This window comes from Dermacentor albipictus, chromosome 1 (genome assembly GCF_038994185.2).
Source record: "Dermacentor albipictus isolate Rhodes 1998 colony chromosome 1, USDA_Dalb.pri_finalv2, whole genome shotgun sequence".
NCBI lineage: Eukaryota > Metazoa > Arthropoda > Arachnida > Ixodida > Ixodidae > Dermacentor > Dermacentor albipictus.
The window spans coordinates 224,321,688-224,345,954 of record NC_091821.1 but is presented as its reverse complement, the minus strand read 5'-3'; positions in this window follow the sequence as shown (position 1 = coordinate 224,345,954).

Genomic DNA, 24,267 nt, shown 5'->3' with positions numbered 1-24,267 from the left:
ATTCCGCGCACTCTGGGAATCGACGTAAGCGAAGCTTTCTGTGCTGTTTGCTTTGATTGACGATAATTAGCGTTGATGTTGACGGCGAATATTTAATGTCTTCAGCATTAAGTGCAATACGAGAGTGGCGAGTTCATGTTAAATGTTATCTTGCGTGCACCACTGCTGTTTGTCTGCGTAGTACACAGACCACACAAGGGGAGGTGTTTGCTTGAGGCGTTGCTGTGCGCCATTGTTCATAGCCTGCGAGAACGTTAGTATTGTCATTCCCTCACACACACATCGCACCGTGGGAGAAGTGTTAAATTTTAATTGAATTATGGGAGCTGCACCTGGCAACACCACAATCAGATTATGAGGTACGCCGTAGTGGCAGACTACGGATTGATTATGACCCCCTGGGGTTCTATATAACGACCTAAATCTAAGTGCACGAGCCCCCGTCGAAATGTGGCTGCAGCGGTCGCGATCGAACATCGAGCAATGCCATAGCAGCAAAGCTACCACTGTGGGCACAGAAGTGTTGAGTTGACGTGCAACGCCTCGATGCTACGGTGATCTTATGCGACTTACTGCATGCCGAGCGTCAGTTGTCCGCTTGGCAAATTTCAATGGCGTTCATTTTTCAGAAATAGCATAAACGTACCGTACCGTAACTTGAACTTAAATCTATTCTATTTGTCCGCAACCGCTTTCGTGTCTAGTAGTAGCGTTTCCTCGCCTCCTCACGTCGCCTTTCCCCCCATATACATTGTATGCGAGTTGCGAGCGATGAATGCCCTGTTATTCACTCGTTTCGTGGCTGCGTCGGTTCCACGCGTTCTCTGCCTGCCTTCTCCCCTACTTCCTCTCTATCATTCTATCCACCTCCTCTCTGGATGGTTGCACATTGTAGAACGGTAAGCGCTGCAGTTTTTGCGATGGTTTTGCGGGGGCCTACGGATAATTACAGCCGTCAAGAGGGTATTGTGGCCAAGTCCAGGGAGATCCCGAGGCTATTGTGCACATGCGAAGCAGTGGAAATGTCCAAACGAGCTTCTCGCGTCGCCTTTCCTCTCTGCCATGCTGCTTCCGTGCATATACACGCTCTGAACCAGCCCCCGACGTGGCGTGCAAAACAGCCACAGCAGCAGCAACAGGAAATTAGATGGACGAGGCAAAGAAAGAAAGAAAAAAAACATTGAAAATTACATAATGAATTGTTGATATGGCCTAGAGGCATGTTCCACTTCTGTTCATGGCGGTGTTCTTCATAGGTGCGCTGTTCTTCCGCAGTCCTCACCGCACGCGGGCTATCCGTTGCACGGGTGCAAGGGAACTGAGATGAAGTTACATGGTTTGCCTATGCAGCCAGTGACGTCAAACCGCAATCCACACTAAACAGTGTCTATTCTGGTTTTACTTTTTTATACGGTATTTTTCATACGATATTTTTTTATCACAATACGTTTTGACACTTCTCGCGGTTAAATGCAGCTGGGGCATACCCGGCGATACGCGTTTGCTTTATGTTTTAGCTCTTTTAGATCTGGGGTGGCCGCCATAGTTTTTTCCTGCGCACACGAACCACCTCAACCTAGCATATAACAGCTCCGCTACAGAAAGGGCTGAAGCCCAAATATCTTTTTCTCGCTTTATTGACTGTGCAGATGATGGAGTTGCGTGAATGAGTAGAGGCTTTAGGGAACAATAAAACCAACAAAGACGTCCGAAGAGAACATAAGTGTATTCGCTGCATCAAGCGATTACAGACAGAGGTAGGGTGCTCGTAAATTTCACCAAGGAATGAACAAAAGAAAGACCATCAGGCAGTCGTGATAACTAATCTACTACACGCTAAAATTCGGGAAGATTTTTCCTCACCGACACAAGTTATGCTAGGATAACATATAAACGAACGTCTGTGGTGGGGGCTTCAATGCCACTGTTCTCAAGGATCGCTGGGTGCTGCAGATAATGAAAGGCACGTTTACATTAAAATAAGTGGTCACCAAGGCGAATCCTGCCGCCATGATGTCAATTAATACGGGGAAAATATCATTAATTATCAGTTATCTAATGAATAAATTAAATTTATTAATTAGTTACGTTTATTAATTACTTATCTCTACCTTGGGGGTTTCCGCATAACTATTACGTTGATAACGGCAATTATTTAATATTGTCGTTAGAAGGAATCTTAGCAAAGACGAGTGAGAACATACGACACTTATAGCGTAGGGGTCATTATGCACAAGACTGCATACAGCAAGATAAAGAAAGATGGAATATGTAGAAAGCTCATATATTCTTCTTGTTAACATATCAAATGATTATGAACCAGTGCGTTCACAGTATAGCCGCATAAATGCTAATTGCACTTACAGTACCTTGAAGGGTTCATTTGTGTGAAATTCTTCCTTACACAGCCACAAAAAAAAAAGAAAATCAAGCCCATTCCTACCTGAGAAGGTGGATGACCAATGCAGCTGCAAATATCGTGGTAACAAAGGTTGTGGTGAATACTTTATTGTGTCACTCATTGTCACTTAGTAAAGACGGTCACAATGGCTTTAGGGTCGGTAGGATATACACTGAGTGGCATACTTGCAATTGCAGACACATTCTTTGATAATGTCATGTCTACGCACGTACGCCGCTGGGTACCCGCCGTGGTTGCTCAGTGGCTATGGTGTTAGGCTGCTGAGCACGAGGTCGCGGGATCGAATCCCGGCCACGGCGGCCGCATTTCGATGGGGGCGAAATGCGAAAACACCCGTGTACTTAGATTTAGGTGCACGTTAAAGAACCCCAGGTGGTCTAAATTTCCGGAGTCCTCCACTACGGCGTGCCTCATAATCAGAAAGTGGTTTTGGCACGTAAAACCCCATATATTAAAATTATTACGCCGCTGGGTGGTCGTTTGGCGCGGATCGGTGTGGCATCGCAAGCGCGATGTCTCCAACACAAAACGCGTAAACCACTCCGTTTTCGGTCCCAACACGTCCACATTGAAGTCACCGACAACGACCAGAAGCGTAGTGTCATCGTAACTAATCCGCGCAAAGTGAGTAGCCATGAACCTTTCGACATCGCATTTCGACACGGAAGAGACTTTCGCGTCTCTTCGCCGCGTTCTCCGACTCTCGATGCGTCTCGCCCCGTTTGTCCTTAAGGGCCGATTTACGCTCGAGCCGCCCATCGCCGCAAGCCGCACCGCACACGTGCAGTCGCGTGAAAGATCGCACGTATCAAACACTTGTGCACAAATTTCGTGTTACAATGTGTAAGGTATACACTGTGCACACAGTGTAAATGGTAATTTGTGCACAAGTGCTGGATATGTGCAATTTCTCGCGCGACCGCGAGCGTGCGGTGCGGCTTGCGGCGATGGGCGGCTCGAGCGTAAATCGGCCCTCGGGCACGATCTTCGGTGGTGTTTGCCGCGCGCCGCCATCGTACTCTCGTCTAAGTTCGCGCCGTTTCGCTTCGTAAGCGAGCTGATCTTAGGGAGTCCTAACCACGCGTGGCCCTCCCCCCATCACAACTCATACTCAACACTATCCAACTAGGTTTCTCCGAGGCGGCCGATGACAGCTTTCGACATGCTGAGTTGTATGCTGTATGCGTTATTTCAAATAATGTAAGCACTGTTCGCTTCACTTTGCTGAGTGCTTGTAGCCTCTGTCTTACGGGGCTATTAGCCATTGCACCTTTCGCTTGCTTGCGGGAGCATTAGCGCTTACACGCTTGTGAGCCATTGATGATAATAGTTTTTGTCTGCGGACGCGAAAATTGTATGGTACCCTAGCCATATACAGCTCCACTGAAAAAAAAAAAGAAAACACTCTGGCAGCCTACTTTTTGATTACCATAATTCAGTTACTGAGAACATCAATCTCAAATGTGCAATATCTGCAGACTATGTGATCACAATCACCCGGTTGTGCCTGAGAGCGCTCCTGTTCCACAAGTTGCAAGATTTAAGTTAGACTTCGAGACGGACACGCTCAGCCCATTTCCTATCTCCACAACCATTTTTACTCAGCATCAGTTACTCCAGCTGCCTGGCTTTAGCATTGTGTACTTCAGACATATATCAGGAAATATTGTGACAGAGAGAAAAATTTAAGCGGGAAAAAGATGCAGAGGTCGGCCTGAATGATGTGACACTATCCTGCAACTTACCTCTGGGGAAAGGGTCTAGGGGAACGGCAGAGGCAGTGTAGAGAGAGAGAGAGAGAGCAAATGATAAAGGAAAGGTAGGGAGGTTAACCAGGACTGAGCCCGGTTGGCTACCCTACACAGGGGAAAGGGAAAAGGAGACGGAAAGATTAAAAGAAGAAGAGGAAGTCTACTGGGTATATCGTGCGGTCACTCAGTCGGGATCACAGACGCTGACTCAATCTAGTGGCTTTCAAATATCGCAGCAGAGCTTTCGTGGCCTTTTGTAGCTGCGATATACGAGGCCATGGTCCCAAGATCTTCTTCAAGGTGACGGTGTTCTATCTAGCTGATTGAGAGCTGTGCAGAGGTCATGTCTTTCGTTTTGAAAAGATGGGCAGTAGCACAGTAGATGTTCTATAGTTTCCTCGACACCGCAAACACTACAGTCGGCGCTATCAGTCATTCCAATCAAAAACGTATATGCATTGGTGAATGCGACGCCCAAGCGTAAGCGGCACAGCATTGTTTCCTCATTTCGCAGAAGCCCTGGTAACATCCGCAGTTGCGTAGAGGGGTCGAGGGAATGCAATCGTTCTTGGGTGAATTCAGGTGTGTGCCACTTCTCTAATGTCATACGGTGTGCTACCTTGCTTAGGTGTTGGGCTGCGTCGGTCCGCGATAAAGGTACTGAAACAAGGGTTGCTCCTTCGTGTGCTTTCTTAGCAGCTTCGTCAGCGAGGTCGTTGCCGCAGACACCGCAATGGCCAGGCAGCCACTGAAACACGACGTCGTGTCCTTTCGCTATCATACGATGGTGCATTTCTCGTATCTCCGACACTAGTCGTTCACACAACCCGCAACGAAGAGATGACAGAAGACATTGTAAGGCCGCCTTCGAATCGCAGAATATTTCCCACCGATTAGCGGGTTGCTTGTTAATGTAATCAACGGCAACTCGGAGGGCAACAAGCTCCGATCCGGTCGATGTCGTCACGTGAGAAATCTTGTATGGGACGCTAATTGATCGTGATGGTATAACCACTGCGCCGGTGGAGCTGGTCTGAGTGGAAGAGCCATCCGTATATATGTGGACTCGGTCAAAGTAGAAAGTGTTCAAACAATCCAGAGCTGCTTGCTTCAGGGCCAAGAGAGGCAGGTCGGTCTTCTTTCTTATCCCTGGAACCGTGAGACGCACTTGAGGTTGTTCTAAACACCACAAAGCTGAGGTTGAACGTGCTGAGGGTGTGAAGCCCGATGGTAGACAGGCACGATGGATGCTGACCTCGTTGGAGAAGGACGCCTGTGGTCGTCGTTCTGGCAGGCAGGCAAGAGAGCTTGATTGCATGCGTGAAACACGACGAACATGGGCCCTAAGCGTGTCAGTGCTAATGTAAGTTGTGATCGGATGGTCTCGAGCCATAATAATGGTTCCTGCTGTTGAGGTGCTTCGCGGAAGTCCTAGGCAAATACGTAGTGCCTGTGCTTGCACAGGCACTAAGTATAAGCACATACGTATAGGTATATATACAGGTATATACGTATAGGTGTATAGGTACTACGTGTAGGTTAGTGAAGATGGTATGGGGAAGATGACTATGATTGCTGCTGCACCGTCTACCGTTTCTGCGCTACGCACACGTGCACGTTTCAAGGCATATCCACCTCGGCGGAGGGAGGTCGCGGTTACTGGAGTGTATAGCATGCATGACTTTCACAGTTGTTCTCGCCACAGGCGTATTTGATCGAGACAGCAGCGATAATTTACCAACAGTCAATGGGAGTCAATTACTAGCGCTTGCGTGTTTCTAAAAAGAGTAAATCTCAACATGTTGCTTGTACGAACTGACAATTCTTTCGACAATATAACATACGGTACCGCCACTGAAAACATGACGACAATGGACGACTTTTCACCTACGCTTTAGCAGTCGCATAGGAATGCCACGATGAAGCCAAATTCAGTAGCTTATATTTCATCAGGCAATGATGAGCATGAAAGGCTTCGAGCTCAAATATGTAGGACGGAGCGTCATTGGAGAAGATCGGGGCTCTTCTGTGACTATCAAGCAGCACAAGCACAACACATGTATAATAAGATAAGCCGAGAACTATGTCGCTTAGATTGCGAACGTTGGAGGTAGTTTTTTTTTTTCATAAATTACAAACGTCAAAGCCAACGAATAATATGCAGTGTATATGGTGTATCACGCGATCGCTTCAATCACCACAAACGCAGCGACAACATTTCATCCCGACCCCTAGCAGGGCTCTCTTCATATATACCATACACTCAGGTTGCAGATGAGTTTCGTTCACTGCTTACTATATTATAGGCCTCAAAGTACAAGTGAGAGAGAGAGAGAAGAACGATGAAAGGAAGGGAGGCGAACGAGAAGGGAAAATTCGGTTTGCTGCCCTATACTCTGCGCAATGAGGAAGGGGGAGGTAAGAGATAAGAAAGTAGAGAGAAAACGAGAAACGGAGGGCAGAGACATGCGATCACAGTTTGTTCCTTGTGATACAAGTGATTGGTTTCTGCGATTATCTGCCTGGAAGTGCAAGATCATCATTTTTGCATATGGCATCATGTGCAGAAGTGAAACAGTGAAACTCGTAGCTGAACAGCTCATTCAAGTCAAGCATGTGATACTTTACTGAAACTTCACAATACAGGAGTGTCAGCAAGCGTTGCGTTTGGCAAACAAGGAATCAGCACTAAGGCTCGACATCATTACTTATACAATGGTTAGTGGTCTATAGACCCCGAAACTTGTCAATGTATTTTTCACGTAATGAATTATATATAGACACGGGGTGTGTTGCCATCATCGTGGAAAGTTGTCAAGGTACTTCCCTTGTCGAAGCCAGGACGCGCGCATTCCGACCGTTTAGCTTGACTAGCTGCGTCGCACCTTGCTGGAAATCAGCTTGCGTTTCGTCTTCAGCGGTGGCTTGAAAAGATTCAGTTACTTCCTCGATCCCTAGCGGTATTTTAGCACCATCGCTGCATTATAGATTGTATTTTAAACATTATAAGGAGTAGTATTGAACCAAATAAATCCACAAGCAACTATGTAGTAGTATTTCTGGGTATAAAGCGCACCTTCTACACTGACAGTCACACTCATGTTTTGCATAGTATTCCCTGTCGTACGTGGCAGGATGCACCGATGGATTAGAGCTTTATTGCAAGACCGCGAAATTTATGTTGCAGCAGTTGGTGGAAAAAGCTTTAGCACTCTCTGTCGCCTGGCGTGGCACAAGGTGATGTCCTCAGTCCAACTTTATTTAGTATTGTCATGCCGCAACGTCCATCCGTTCTATCACCAGCGTTGCGCACCACAATATATGGGGATCATGTGTGCACCTAGGTTTGCGGTTCAGACACAATTATCATGAAACAATTCCAGAGCGGCGTATATTCCAAGTATTCCGCAATCTCGAGGCGTGGATCTGTCTCCTGCGAAGTCGGTTTTCTTACCCTTTACTAGGAAACGATTACGGCATTTTTTTCACTTTCTCTGAGTAGAAAGAATACTCAACCTGTGAGTAATCATAAATTCATTGGTGTAGTGTTACACATAACCCTATTTCGGAAAAGAAAAACATTATTGCTTAGTTTTTTTTATATTGCGACAGCGTGCCTTCTGGCATAAAAAATTATTTACACGTGTAGACACACACCGGCTTCTCGGAGGAAGTCCAGCAGTGTCCGGTGGTGGGGCCCCAAGATCCAACACAGTACGTGTGAGCAGGCGGGCGACAGTGGTTGTGGCACCACCTGACTTTTGAGAAATCCTGCGTGTGAGTTGCAGTATTTGGGATGCCTTCTGACGTGCTGTGCGAATCCAGGAGCCAGTGAAACTGGAATCGTACAGGTCCCGGCCGAGGTCTCGGAATGAGCTGACGACTGGAATTCTTTTCCAGTCGCCAGCTCATTCGACTGAAATTCTGCTTCCGTGCAAAAAAAAAAAAAAAGAACGATAGGGGTGGGGTTAAACGCACGGCGACCGCGCGCATTCGCGACCGGAAGTAGAGCCGTCTTTTGATGCGACATCGTGAGTCCTACAAAAGAACACCATTGATCTGTAGTTGTAAGAGCGAGCCTTGTCGCTTGAATTTTGAGAAACGGGTGGACGGTCCATACTGTTATGTCATCCGCATAAATGAGTGCGTGCAGGTGAGCAATGTCGCCCAATCGCCATGCCAATGGTAGGAGGCTAATTTTGAAAAGTATGGGGGCCAGCACTGATCTTTGCAGTACACCGCGATGTTTCCGAAAGGATCCCACATTGTCTTTGTTGATGCGGATGGCGAATTCACGAGATGTTAGAAAGGTGTGAATAAACTTGCATATGTGGGCGGGTAAATGAATCGAGCGTGGCACTTCAACGAGGGCAACGTGGCTGACGTGGTCGTATGCCTCCTTGTGCGCATCCATGCCGAGATGGGACCTCACTTGGGTCGATCGGCCATCAATCAAAACCATAGAGGATAAGTGACCTAGGCCGTCCTCTGCACCAAGGTGGGGCGAAAGCCAACTTGCGACGGATGATACCAGTGATGTACGTCTAGCCACCACTGCAGACGGTTAGCCACCATGTGTTCCAACAATTTCCTTAATGTGCACATAAGAGAAATTGGTCGGAGATTTGATATGTTGTCATGAGGTTTGCCGGGCTGTGGGATAGCGATTATAGCTGCTTGCAGACAGTGCTCCGGTACTTCTCCTGACAGCCATGCAGCGTTTATTGAGCTGAGAACAGCTTCCAAGGTGGCTCCTTCTAGGTTTTTAAACGCTTCCCAGGTCACACCGTCTGGACCCGGGGCAGACTTTAATTTGGCTTGGTCTATTGTAGCGAGAAATTCAGCCTCCGTGAACGGAGACTGCATCCCAGAGATAGCTTGAGCTGGTGGAATTGCACCTGCATTCGGCGGGAGCGTAAATGGGGCGAAGACCACAGGTGGTTGCGTATCATAACCGGGAAATAATGCCAGCCCCATGTCAAATGCAAAGACATTTGGGGTTTTGCCGGACGCGAGGCACGCGCTGGAACCGCGGTCAGGAGATCATCCACCAACTTCCATTGCTCGGAGCGTTCTCCAAATTGAGGCGGCGCTGGTGGTTGGACCTAGCGAAGAACACCACGGCAACCAGCGTTGACGTGAAAGGCGGCGTTCGTGGCGTCTAGCTGCTGCTGTCAGTTGACTGTGCCGGAGTTGAGCCTCCACGGAATGTGGGTGTCGACTGGCATGAACCTCTGCCTGGCGACGCTGTGCGCAAAGCTTTAGGAGTCGAAGACCTGGTGCCGGGACGAGATTCCTCGACCCATGACGTTAAAGCGGCTGTTTTGACCGCCGCTTGTAACATTGGGATGGGGTCGCATATAGGATCGAGAGCGTCCCTTACTAACGAAGCTCGAAACGTGTCCCATTCGATCAACCTCCATTGGCGACGGAGGCGGTCGGTTTTCTGAAGTGCTATAGGCCGAACCGAATGGGATGGTGATCACTCCCCCAGCAGTCCGGTTCCCGATGCCAGGTAACTGTCTGATAGCCCAACCATTAGTCCAGGTTTAGTTTTGCTTAGTTGAAAAGCAAGTAAACAAAGCAGTGGATGCTATATGATTTCTGTCGGGGCCAAGGTGAAGTGCACCGTCTCATGTGCTTTTATTGCGATAGCAATTATAGGGACAGACGCTCGAGGTGCGATCAAGCCGTCGGTGCTGTTCTTGTAGTGCTCTGGTATCGACGGCGCATGCGCCGCCATCACATGGCGCGTTACCCCAACTTTTCAATAAAGAAAGCCTCAGCAGGGAGCCCGCGCTGGACCCACTCCCCATATGTAGTATACTCTAATATTGATCAAGCTAAATCCATTTAACCTTTTCATTGGGCGCTGTTAGCTTAGGTGGGCGGATGAGATTAAGAAGTTTGCAGGGACAACATGGCCACAGTTAGCACATGACCGGGGTAGTTGGAGAAGTATGGGAGAAGCATTTGCCCTGCAGCGGGCGCAGACAGGCTGACGACGACGACGACGACGACGACGACGACGACGACGATGATGATGATGATGATGATGATGATGATGATTAGGCGCTGACAAACACCGACAGTTTTTGGTCAGTCTCATCACTGCGCCATCCAGGTGCTTCGCCTGTAACGTTGCTGCCGACGTTTTTTTTTTTATTGAAATGAATATTAGGAGATGTTGGCGCCTCTATGGCAGCACCGGCTACTCCTTGTTTAGCAAAAGAAACAAATATGCGCAGGAAGGGAGAATGATGTCACAAAATATGGCACTCAGTAGAATACCACATGAATAAAAACTATACAGTCTAACAGTACGTGAATCGCAAAGTTTTGTGCATGATTTCAGTACACATTCGCACACATAAAGACAGATGTTTTGAATAGCCAAAACACACAACACATATAATTACACTGCAAGCACAGAACACAATTACACATTGCGTAAAAGTTACAATCACCACATAAATCAATTTTTAACCTGGAACAACGTTTATATCACTCATTTAGCTTATCAGGAACAACTGAAACTTAACGTTTCCCCAAAAGGTTGGTGTCCTCGAAACACTTCTTCAAAGCAAGAAGTGCTCTTTTCTGAAAGCCCGCAGTTGCTTATGATCCAAGTATCTTTTTTAGAGTGAATGGTATTCTGTCTAAAAACAACAGATTTGCTTGCGATACCCTTCGTTGTGGATCGTACTAGAGGCACGTTTTATCCTGTCTAAGAAGTGTCTCGTAAATGCAGTACCAAGTCGCAGGCGGTGCACCAATGTTTCAAATTTTCTGTTTTCTCTTAGATTTTCCGGAATTGATAGGTTTATACATGGGCCTATAAAGTATAACTCCGAGTACTTAGATTGCGGATCAAACCAGGTAGTTTTGCTGAGATCACAGGAAATCTGTCTCAGGAGCAGACAGACTTCACTACGCAAAAGGGGAAGATTGATTGTCTTTGCGTCATTGTGCGCCCGATTCGCAGCTGCATCCACCGCAGTATTACCAGTAATATTGCAGTACCCGGGTATCCACTGGAATGCAATTACATGATTCATTGCGCTTGCTTTTGTATGTTCTTTGAGCGCCTCATACAACAGCAAAGTGTTCAAAGAATTTTTCTTATTGCATGGTAGCAATGTGAGAGCGGCTTGCGAATCGTTAAACATAACCCATTTTTGCGGATTCCTTTCTGATATTATGAAACGCAAAGCACATAGACAGAGAGAGAGAGAGAGAGAGAGAGAGAGAGGTTAACCAGATATTATCTCCGGTTGGCTACCCTATACCGGGGGAGGGGAAAAGGGTTGCGATAGGTGAGAGAGACAAAAAGAATAAAAAGAAACAATAAAGCACAGAGGATGGCAAAGAGTTCTGTCACGGTGGAAGGTGTCTCTCGGGATAATTTAAATGTTTGCTCTAGCGCAAAATGTGGAATGACGAATTCTGAAGTCGAGTAATTTTTATGACACGAACCGTCTGTATACACGTGCATGTACAGGGGATATAATGAGTAAATTTGGAAGAGTGCCAGTTGCCGTGCGGCTACCATGAACATGTCTCTCTCAGATATAATCCCGTCGACAAATAATTCTATTTTATGACTTGTTAACATCCAAGGAGGGTAACTAACATCCACTTTGCATAATTCAAATCTTGGTAATAATGGTTTATGTTCTTGAACAACATCATGAATTTTGCTTTTGTTTCGTTCGCTAAGCGCAAGGTTTAATGGATGCTTCTCGTGCTGGGTTAAGATGCGATAAATATGTCGGCATGTTTCAACCGTTCGTATGACTGAAAATGGTTGGTGACGAGCTTCAGCAATTACTAGAGAAGTCAAGGTAGCCTGCGGAACCCCAAAGCACATTCGCAGCCCCCTTGCCAGCAAACGTTAATGACGTACGTTGCTCAAAAGTTTGCGATAAACAAGGGAGAATAGGTGCCGAATGAGCATTTTTTGTTTTGTTTTATGAATGTGTTATGAACTTGTAATAGTGAAGAGACTGATCCCCCACGTTGTGTCAGCGAATCGCCGATGTACGTTAACTACAGCATTGGTCTGCTTTTCAATTCCGTGGAAGTGGGATGCCCATGTCAGCTGGCCGTCAAGAATAACTCCACGAAATTTATGCTCTTTCACAAACACCAGTTTGCCGACGATCGTCGTCACACCAGAGTAGTGAAGCTACTGGTATCTGCCAGAGGTCGCTGTTCCTACGGCGCAGCGGCAGTTGCCTCCCGTGCAGCGTCGCGCCATGTCGCCTCCCTACATTGCTAGAACACCGTGCGAGGAGCTCCAGCGCAAAACTATACCTTGCCATCGCTTTCAATACTTCGCCTTCAGGCGAAACTAATAATTCTTTTTTCAACCACATATCATACTTGCGAGGCAGTCTGTGGCCCATGATTAACCTGTGTCGAATAACTTATCTTTGACTCAAGAAAGCCTCATCCTCTCGCTTTCATCCCGTATCTACTTGGGTTTGCCAAATATATCTTGGAGCTGTTTTGCGACAGCTGAGGCTCGTGAATCTTGTAGTGGTTTTCTTCGAAATAGAGAAGCTAGCAGTCATTTTGCTCGTATTTCCCTTCGAATATCAGCATCGGGGTCATTCTAAAGAGTCCTGCCAGCTGCTTTGGCAAGCAGCAAAATGGTCTCTATTTCGGTATTCCACTTCCTGCGGAATGCCACCCTCATATACACGAATCACCTTGGATTATATTTACAATGCAGATAAAATCAGATATAGTAGAATTGCATGAGAAAAATTCCGTCTGTCGAAATGCTAACTTTGTACCATCTACGTGAATGCAACACAGAGAGTACACACAATTGCATGGATGGTTAAGCCCGTGTACCAACGGGTCGACATCAGAATTTGTGTTTCCATATCTGGAGTGCGAAAAAAAACAGTAGCTTTCACATCTGACATCCTCTATGGTGACAGATCCACATGCTCTGCTTCTGGCTGTCGAGTTCATTCAGAAATAGTCTGGACTATCTGCACAGCCTAACCTGACTGACTCAATGTAAGCACTAGTATGCGTATAGCGTCCTGCCCCCTGCGTTGCACCAATGCAACTATATGATATACAGGTTGCCCCAGCTAATTTTAGCCAGAGTTTACAAATATGCCGACGCACTCTAAGACGGCGCGACCAAATGCATGTTGCAGACTTTTGTATGGAGTAAGTCACACTATATATTGTATTCTGCTTAAATTGCATAATTCATCATCATCATCATCAGCCTGGTTACGCCCACTGCAGGGCAAAGGCCTCTCACATACTTCTCCAACTACCCGGTCATGTACTAATTGTGGCCATGTTGTCCCTGCAAACTTCTTAATCTCATCCGCCCACCTAACTTTCTGCCGCCCCCTGCTACGATTCCCTTCCCTTGGAATCCAGTCCCTAACGCTTAATGACCAGCGATTATCTTCCCTCCTCATTACGTGTCCTGCCCATGCCCATTTCTTTTTCTTGATTTCAACTAAGATGTCATTAACCCGCGTTTGTTCCCTCACCCAATCTGCTCTTTTCTTATCCCTTAACGTTACACCCATCATTCTTCTTTCCATAGCTCGTTGCGTCGTCCTCAGTTTAAGTAGAACCCTTTTTGTAAGCCTCCAGGTTTCTGCCCCGTAGGTGAGTATTGGTAAGAGATAGCTGTTATACACATTTCTCTTGAGGGATAATGGCAACCTGCTGTTCATGATCTGAGAATGCCTGTCAAACGCACCCCAGCTCATTCTTATTTATCTGGTTATTTCAGTCTCATGATCCGGATCCGTGGTCACTACCTGCCTTAAGTAGATGTATTCCCTTACCACTTCCAGTGCCTCGCTACCTATAGATCGTAAACTGCTGTTCTCTTCCGAGACTGTTAAACATTACTTTAGTTTTCTGCAGATGAATTTTTAGAGCCACCCTTCGGCTTTGCCTCTCGAGGTCAGTGAGCATGCATTGCAATTGGTCTCCTGAGTTACTAAGCAAGGCAATATCATCAGTGAATCGCAAGTTGCTAACGTATTCTCCATCAACTTTTATCCCCAATTCTTCCCACTCCAGGTCTCTGAATACCTCCTGTAAACATGCTGTGAATAGCATCGGAGAGATCGTATCTCCGTGTCTGACGCCTTTCTTTATTGGGATTTTGTTGCTTTCTTTGTGGAGGACTACGGTGGCTGTGGAACCGCTATAGATATCTTCCAGTATCTTTACATATGGCTCGTCTACACCCTGATTCCGTAATGCCTTCATGACTGCTGAGGTTTCGACTGAATTAAACGCTTTTTCGTAATCAATGACGGCTATGTATAAGGGTTAGTTATATTCCGCACATTTCTCCATCACCTGATTGATGATGTGAATATGGTCTATTGTTGAGTAGCCTTTATGGAATCCTGCCTGGCCCTTTGGTTGACAGAAGTCTAAGGTATTCCTGATTCTATTTGCGATTACCTTAGTAAATACTTTGTAGGCAACGGACAGTAAGCTGATCGGTCTATAATTTTTCAAGTTTTTGGCGTCCCCTTTCTTATGGATTAGAATTATGTTAGCGTTCTTCCGAAATTTTGGTACGGTCGAGGTCATGAGGCATTGTGCATATAGGGTGGCCAGTCTTTCTATAACAATGTTCTCACCATCCTTCAACAAATCTGCTGTTGCCTGATCCTCCCTAGCTGCCTTCCCCCTTTGCATAGCTCCCAAGGCGCTCTTTACTTCTTCCTCGGATTCCGAAGTAGGTTAATTAATATTGACTAACTAGGCAATCAAAATTGCATAATTAGTCAACATTAATTAACCAACTTCGGAAGCCGATTAGACAGTTTCTAATTTTCTATCTATTAGGCATTAGTGTTCTTCCGCTCACTTTCTAGTTGAAATTTCTTGTCTAACTTCGTTGCTTCCGTACAATTGTCAGCCACATGCATTTGGTCGCGCCGTCTTAGAGTGAATCGGCATATTTTTAAACTCTGGCTAAAGTTAGCTGGGACACCCTGTACATAATAACACAGACGGTAGCTGCAGATGAGGTGAAAGGACACGTAATCAGGTTTCAGTGTATATCTTGTCATGTTGGCATCGCAATGAATGTTGAAGCACATGTAGGCTTGCTGCGGATGCCCACCATTAGGCAACTGTTGCGAAATATGTTAAGCAAAGCATTCGCTTCATACAAATTCTAGGGATAGCCATATCTAAGGATTGGACCCCAACTTATTATTCCTGATGCATACGGGCGCTGGTTGTGCCATGAGTTGCTAATTCCCCGACTTAGACTAAAGGTTGCTTACACAGGCTGCTTCATTTGTCAGATACACCATTCAGCACTGCTTTGTTGCAATGCGGTTACCTATGGGAGAACGTTCAACATGTCTTTATGAATTGCCCTATCTACTAATTACAAAGGGCTGCTTTTATATTGACGCTGAATTGTCTTGGTAACCGTCCTTTTACTGTATAAAAACATGCTTGAACCGTGGAATGATCCACAAACGCGAACAAGGGCTCTGAAACACCTAATACGTTTCTTAACGGACAGTGGCAATGAATATGATTATTGACACCTAGTTTTATTTTTCTGTTTTCTATTTTCGTGTTTTCGTTTCCTTGTACATTTGCTTGTTAATTTCTCTTTTTCATTGCATGATATGTATTTCCTAGTATGCATGTCTGTATCCTTTACCCTTTGTGTTATTTGTTGTGAAAGTCTCTCGACGGTAATGTGCGTTTCTGACTGATACTTACTTTTTTATATTCCTCTGTTTATCTTCAGTTGCTTCTTTTCTTTACAATTTATGTGCACATTGTACCAAGTGTCTTATCGCATCCACTACGCTGGTAATTGGTTCACTCGCGTCGACGCTTAAGTGCTCTTTGTTGTGCGTATCTGTGTGTTTTTATTTGTTCATTTCCTGGTGTCATTTCTGTATATTTATTTGACAATCAAATGTCCTAGAGAAGCCCGCGAAGAAAGTTGTCACCATTTCCAATACCATCAAATCAATCAATCAGCTACGGCTTCTTTTCAAGGTTCTTTGACCGCACTATCTTCTGGCTGGCGTCTTCGAAAATCACGAATCCATTCCCGTGGTACTTGCTAACTCACGCCTATCCACGGAGAAATGAAAACGACTAGGAGGCAGCATGACGTCATGTAGCTAGCCTCGGCAAGCCAACCTTTACTGTCGCCACTCCTCCTTACCTTCAGAGCCGACCTGCGCTTTGACTATTGGGACATAGGCCCTAGAGACTTGGTTGCCAGATTTTTCAAGGCATTGTTTGGTTCGTTGTAGCCTTTAGTGACGCCCTTGTCACCATCGGCCCTCGCCAGCCACTCTCCGCTCTACTCTACCCCATGCACTCCTCACGCTCGGCGGCTAGAAATCACCGCTGGCGTGTCACGCGGAAAGCATCGATTTACCACAAGCCTCTTTATATTTTTTTTAATGCCTAGCCTTCAAGAGTGTCACGTGACGCTCCTTCCTAGCCTTTTTTCCTTCCTCCACGCACCTACTCGGCGGGAGCTCCTTCCTTCCTTTGGCTATTGCGCATCGTTCTGCGCAGCCTGGAGAAACATCTCCGAGCAGTGTAGATCTGACGTCATGGGCTTTGGATCGGTGGCACGGCTGATGATTGTTGCAAATGGCCGAACGGACACGTTCAGTTAATTTCGTAGCTCGTAACTGCTGTCCGTAGTAAAGCTTCCCGAGAAGAATCACCTTTGGAAGCGCACCTAAATCTAAACAAATACCAAAGCTGACAATGCATATTTGTAATCGATTTATAATCGCTCGAATAACTTCTCGCTTTCGTGCATTTTTAGTCGCAGTTCAGTATTTTTTTTTCCTCTTAATCTTAAAACGCCGTATTAAGTCGACTGTTGCTCTTCGCTTCAGGCCGGCTCACGAATTAATCGCACTTCAGCCAAACTTGGCTTAAAGGTAGCTGAAACGAACGCTATCGTTATGTCACAAATAAAATGATATTCTCTCGTCGCTTTCCTGGTATGTTCTCGTTCACTGTCCCCGCTTAATTTTGAGCTCCTGTCTTGCTTTCTATCCTGCTGGGCGCGCACCTTAACGCTGCGTCACATTACATCAGGCATATGTTAACTAGCCTCAACAAAGTCAACAAACTCAGGGAAGCGTCAACATCTGGAGGATAACGTAAGCTAGAATAACAATCACATTTCTGTTTTACAGCCTGATGCGTTCGGCTCCTCTTTACTATTTAAGATCAATATTCAGATGGTTTTTTCTTCAGGTTGTACCTTATGGTTATGGTTGCACCAACTCTTTCCTTGTTTGCACTAACTCCATCAAATGTACTTGTTACCTCTCACGACCGATAGATACGCTCATTTGTGTCAACAAAAACAAAACAAGACGCACAGCGATGCATAGAAAGTATGCCAAAAGACACATAATACAAATTTCGGTGGCTGACAACATCTATAGAAACTTGAATAACAACGTAATCTAGAATTGCACGAGAATTGCGTTCGCGCATTCATCCGCCCCTTCCAATGGTCGACGTCCGTGGAGCGTTTCGCAAAATAGCAGCCTTCGAAATTCTGCTGCCGGATCACAGTCTCTCGCGAAAAGTTCAAGGCATGGTCTTCCGCATGCAGGGCGCAAAGCGCGTTAATAATCCGCTTGTTTTCCTCTCTTCCGCGCACTCGCTAATGTGATACGGATCGCGGAAGCTGCGCGTTTTCAAGAAAAAGGAAACGAGAGAAAAAAAAAAAACGCTTGCTGTGCTGTGCTATTTTCGATATCCGTCTATTCATAAATGACTTTCAAGTTGACGCAGCCGCCCGCACATGCATGTTCCGCTGGGCGCACGGCGGACCGGCGCCCGTGAGGCCGACCTTATTGATCCTCACGCGCCTCTGTTCATTCGGCCGGATGCACGCTACTGCTGGCTGTCTCCAAGCGTAAAGCAACGCGTCCCCTGAAGCCTTGCACCGTGGAATGGCGCGGCCCGAGCGAGAGCTCATGCCGCGCATATATATAGGTCCGAGCGCAATTACGTAAGTCCGCTACGTAGGAGAATTAAAATTGGGCCGAATTTCGATTGGCTCATTTTAACACAGCGCGGGAGAGAGAGAGATAGAAAACGGTGCTAGAAGAAGAGCTACACATGACAACTTTCATTTTCAACTGAGTTCTCTCTCTCTCTCTCTCTCTTTATTTTTTTTATTATTTAAGTGGATGGGACACAATATATGTAAGCTGAGTGCAACGTGTCGGCGACGATCAATCACAACAAGCAGGTCCCATAGAACAGGCGGGATAGGCTGATGGTTAGGTAAAACCTAATCACTAGATACGTATTTTGGCTCGGTGTAGCACCATTCTGACCTTTACAGGCGCATCTGTGCTCGTATTCAGAAAAATATACGCAGATCTAACAGTCACATCTTGGAATTTACATATATGAAGCGAAGCTTTCATGAAGCAGTTAATCAGATGCTGTATAAATTTGCCCATTTCGTTCCTGCTTCCTTGGCGCAAAAGGAAACTGGCGCGCGTATGAACTCTCGTGCATCCGTGCTACGCCATAAAAGCGCTGGAATGCGAGCAACAGTGCTGTAGCGTTCGCGGCGCGGCTGTGGCTACGCGATGTAACAAATCTTATATTGCCGCGTATTTGTTCATGTCTTCTGATTTATTTTGAATGCACCGCTCTCTTCTTGGCCGATCCTCTGTTGTGGGAACGTGACATATTGTGCAAATCATGATCATCATCAACACGCGGCGAGTATCTCAAAGAGCTACTTGGAGCTTTTGTATCCCGATATGTGACGTCCGTTTCTTGACCACATGTGAGTGCCTCATATCGCCTCCATGAATGAATGAATGAATGAATGAATGAATGAATGAATGAATGAATGAATGAATGAATGAATGGGAAAAGCGTAAAAGCAAATGATACGCAGCTGCTGCACAAAGATGTCAGTTGATCTTGTAGTTTACACGCGAATGGCAGTTATGAGCTAGCAAATGGGAGGATTATGCTCGTTCGTTGCCTTTTCATTCGGATACGGTGCAAAGTAACGTAAAATGAAGATATCCAAGGAGATATACTGATGATCAGAGAGGCGTATACCTAACTTCGGTTTCAATGAGAGTGTTTTAAAGGGCGTACCACGGCTACTTTGCGCAAGTGAAGATAACACAATTCGTCCTCCAACGTCGGAAAAACTCCAGAATGGCCCAAATGATTAGAGCTGTTATATCAATCGTGCCTGGAACCTGGAGCAATATTCGCGCCATCTCGAAGAAAGCGCGAAAAACGGGAATTTCTATGCAATGACCTTTTTGCCCAAGTTTTCGATGGTTCCCCAATGGCGTATAATTAATCGCGGTAAGGAGAGCGGCCAGCTCAGTTGCCGTCGATGTCGTCATGTGGGACACTATGAGCATGATCGTTACTAATTTGAGCGGCATGATAATGATACCTGAGCAGCTTGCAGATGAAACGAAGCTGTCGGTGTAAACGTTCAAGCAGTGCCCGTACTCCAATACAGCCCATCAGATCCTGTTACCAAGCCTACGTAACGGAATCTACGACCAGTTAGTCTCTGAGATTCGGAAGGTTCACCATACAGGTCTCTAAAAGGGACAAAACATCATTTTTACTGGTTTCCCCGGTCATTGCGGCAACGCTGACAATTGCTTCGCTGACGGTACCTCTAGGTCCACTAACGACACTGCCCAGACGCTTAGAACACATCTGTCTAGAACGGACGCCGCAAAAACATCTTTAAAAAAAGCAGGGAAAAAAAGAAAGACAAACTCGGAACATTCGCTCGTAACGCCACTCTAGCTGACTGAAACTCGCCCCATCTCTCGAACTGCCGCCTACGAATTCTCTTCCAAGAATATCCAACTATCGCAAGGCATCTCTCGTTGTGATACAACATTACTGTGCCTTTGAGTACGGCAGGAATTTGTACTCCAACCGAATAGGAGGTGTCGATACTGAGATAACTTTATTTACCATGGTTTCAAAGAGTCTCACATAATTGCACGCCTCCTGAACCTAGCAACATTTATGAAAGCTGACGCAGGAAGTATCGAGAGAACGCGATCCCTAAAGTCCGCTCTAACCACATTTCCACACAGGTACCTACATACCTTTATCTTCAGGACAAAGCAGTAAACAGAGCGCAAGGCAAGGGACATAGTTAAGCAAACACCAGCACATTACTACATGTCTTGTCTGTGGCGCTCTGTTTTGAAGGTGAATCTGTACAAACTCGGCTTAATCGAATTCATATAGTTCACTCGACTACTTCAGGCAAGGAAAAGTAAGCGGTCACGAAAGACTAAAGTGAGGGTAAGGAAAATGACTAGGTTCTACAAGAGCGACTAGCTCTGATAGGGAGTGGGGTATAGACGAATGCTCGACAAAATATCTTCATTGAGAATAGCACAAGGTCAGAATAAAACGAGCTCTCGCCTAAGGTTGGAAGAAACAAACATATTATTGACGTTTCGGGGCCGCTATGGGTCCCTTGTTCAGAATTGAGAGCAACGCGAGATGGTCCAACAGTTTATGCGTTAGGTTACGCAGAGTGAGGTATATCTCGGGAAGATTATCCTGCGTTCGCTTTATCACATATGTTGTTTCTTGGGTGCATAATGACTCTGAGAACAGACGTGAAAATGGATGCTTCTTTGTCGCCATTGCACCAGCATAATCCCTCTCATTAATGTGGTTAGTGGATATGTATTTAATGATCCGCCAAGGCGTTCGAGCTTGCGTTGCCTTTACTGACGTCGTTCTTCTGCTGTGAATCCTTCTTTGAAAGTTTCCACTCTCGCCAATGCAGCACGTGTCACGATTCTTGCACAGTAGCTTCTTTGTTACAGGTGGATACCGTCAGACTACCAAGGAGACGAGCTGTTGTCTTCAATTTCTTGTCCCGTGGGCGATTTCTACACCGTTTGTGCCAAAGCTTCTTGCAAGTGCCTCGCTGATACTTTGCAAGTATTGAACCTGCGCACGTTTCTGCGTCAATTTTTGTTGTACCGTGTCACGGATAGCAACAGGCGAGCCTGGTTAAACTTAAATGAAATTCTGGCATTTTACGTGACAGTGCCACGATCTGATCATGAAGCACGCGGTAGCGGGGGACTCTAGGTTATTTTGACCACATGTAGTTGTATCTGCACTTAAATCAAAATGTACGAGCGCTTTTGCATTCAACCCCCATCGGAATGCGGCTGCCGTGACCGGGATCGAGCACGCCACCTCGATCTCAGCAGCCCAACGCCACAACCATTGTACTATCGCGGCGGGTCGCAGTGCTTATAGTTCTTGCGCTTCAGCAGCTAAGAAGGGTAGCCGTTGATAGACGGATCTTTTTTTTTTGCCATAGTTAGCGCTTGGTTTGCTCTGTCCAAGGTTGGAGCAAATCCAGAACACGCAGGAGAAGGGCGTAGTATCGACCAAGCACTTGTGTCCTATCTGCGGCAGATTCCAACCTCAAGTGTTTGCTTCTATTACACCGGTAGCGCGTCGGTGCACGCTAATGCTGAAAATTCATGATCTCGCGCAACGCAAGGAGCGTTGGGCTGCTGTGCTTGAGGAAACTGTGACATGAATTAGATTCTGCCCAGAAGAGGAGACATTTTAAATTATGTTTTAAATTGGAGAGCGACGTAAAAATAAAGGCTCGATAGACAGAAATTGTCGGAAGTAGGCTAAGAATGCAAATCACATTAAACCAGATACAAAAAGAAACTGAATTGTGCCAAAAGGAAGAAACGAAAGCTAACAGTACAAATACATGTATTCTCAACACAGAGCATGATACAATTATTAGAGCGAACTGTGACGCTAGTGCCTTACGGGAGCTACAAGGACGTCGGTTCAGCCAGCATGGAAATTATGATTAGTACATGTATTTGCCTAAACTTAGTTTTTCTGGCTTTAAACGACTTCGTGACTTCTCAAACTGATCATTTTTCAATAAAGTACTGCCTAATAAATAATTAAATCAACATTATTCAAACTGTCCGACGGCAGGATTCGAACAGAAAAATCTAGCACAGAATCCCGACATTGAAACCATAACGGCACGGACACATGGACAAGCAAAACCACTCCAATTAGCAGCTGTTATGCGGGTTCACAGAGTGTTATTGCCTTCTGCTTTTCAAAAAAACGTTTACATTGCTTTGAAATTTAGGCCAAGGCAGAGAGTTAAAGCGTAATAAGCGAAGCCACGAGAATGTCTGACGCCACAAGCACTCATATCAGACAAATTTATGTACATCCCTCCCATGGTCGCTGAACGATCGAAGTGCCAATGTTGCCACTTGTAATTATTGTAGGAAACTCTATGATTCTCAATGCCTGAGTAAGAGAAAGAAAAGGAGATTGCCTAAACATAGGTGACAAAGTGCCGCATAATAAATTCGTAAAACATCGCTTCTAAATAATTCAATAATATGAGAAATAAACGGGGAAGTTTCTTAGCTTTCTGCTAACCGAAATCCGAATTTCGCCGTGTTTGGGAAGCGTGAAGCTGCGAAGCTATCCAATAATTCCAATTTGTTGCGGAAACATTCCAAAGGTGGCTGGATGGATTATGGAACTAAAGCAACACATCGCAGTCCTACAAAATTCTGTTTTCATTTTGTCCCTACTTCCGCCCAATTCATGGCCCATATCTACCCCATAGTGGGTTAAGCCATTTCGTTTAGAACCAACCATCCAATCAACTAACCTCGGCGCCGAGTGCAGCTGTTTCGGAACCGATTCCCTTGCTGCCAGCACTCGCTGACAGCTTTTCAGAGGCACAGATGGAGGGCAGCGTTGCGGGAAGCATCAAGCAATGTGGCAAAGGGGCGAATCGGAACTGCACCTTGGACTCCGAATTGCGCATTGAACGACAGGAGCGACCACTTTCGCGAACCTTTGTGAAGCTGGCGCGTGGCCGTGCCGTCTTCCTGGCGGCAATCATGCGGGATAGTTCGGGGAGACCTCTGCTCTGCGTATGTCATCCACTCATTGGGCTCGTACTAAGTGCCATCCATCCGTTTCCTCCAACCACCTGTTTATGCCTATTGAGCGCGGATAGACTAACCATCTATCCACTGGGGGGTTGCGTGGCCCTAACTGCCGAAGATCTCCAGCTGCTGCTGCTTAAGCTTTTGCTGAGCCTCGGCTTGGACACTGCGCGTTCCACGCGGAAGGTGCGAGCCCTGAAAACCTGGTACCCTTGGACAGCGTCTTCACCCACGAGCTGCCGAACCTCGCTCCCGTCTATGCTGCTACAATGCCTGCCTTTGCGTATCTTTGCAGATTGGACGGCAATGCACACTTGCATGTTGTGAATGCAGACGTACAGGTAACGTGCTTGCAGTGGCTGCCGAACCTGCGCTCCTTTGACATTACCCCAGGCTGTGGCACTGTCCACCTCTACGACGTCCACAAGCTTTCCTATATGCTGGCGACTACTATCCATTCAGACCATTCCATAGTGTCCCTGGCCCTACATATGCCCGAAAATTGTACTCCCTGCTGCGGCGGCTACCTGTGGGTGGCCCAGGTCTCTGTCTCTGCAGATTCCTTCGCGGGCAAACTACAGAGCTGTTTTTTTTTTCTTTTTTTTCATTTTTCATTTTCTATGAAAAAACATTTTCATGAAAACATTTTTCATTTCACTGCAGCACTAGTGCACGCCCCCGTTTTCCGAAAGAAAGAGCCCTGCCATAATGGGCACCATTTGTAAAGTGGCTTGGTTCGTGTTCGACTGTTTTTCGAGTACCCGTTGGTGCCTGGTGTGGTGGCTGTGATGGAAGGTGTCCCGGGTCTCTCAGCGCAGTAAGTAGACTTACTGGGATCGTGCGTTCTTTTATTCCTTACGGTGTCGTCGTCGTGCACTGCGTACACGACCAGTGATATGCTCTTGTCACCTGCTGGCAACTTACGGCAATACTCTGAACCTATGGACGATATGCTATTGCTCTCCTGGCAACTGGTACGCGGCACCGAGTACTGGACACCTACTGAGTTGCCTGCGTTTGATATCATCCAGTGGTACCGGGCACAAATGTCGTTAGC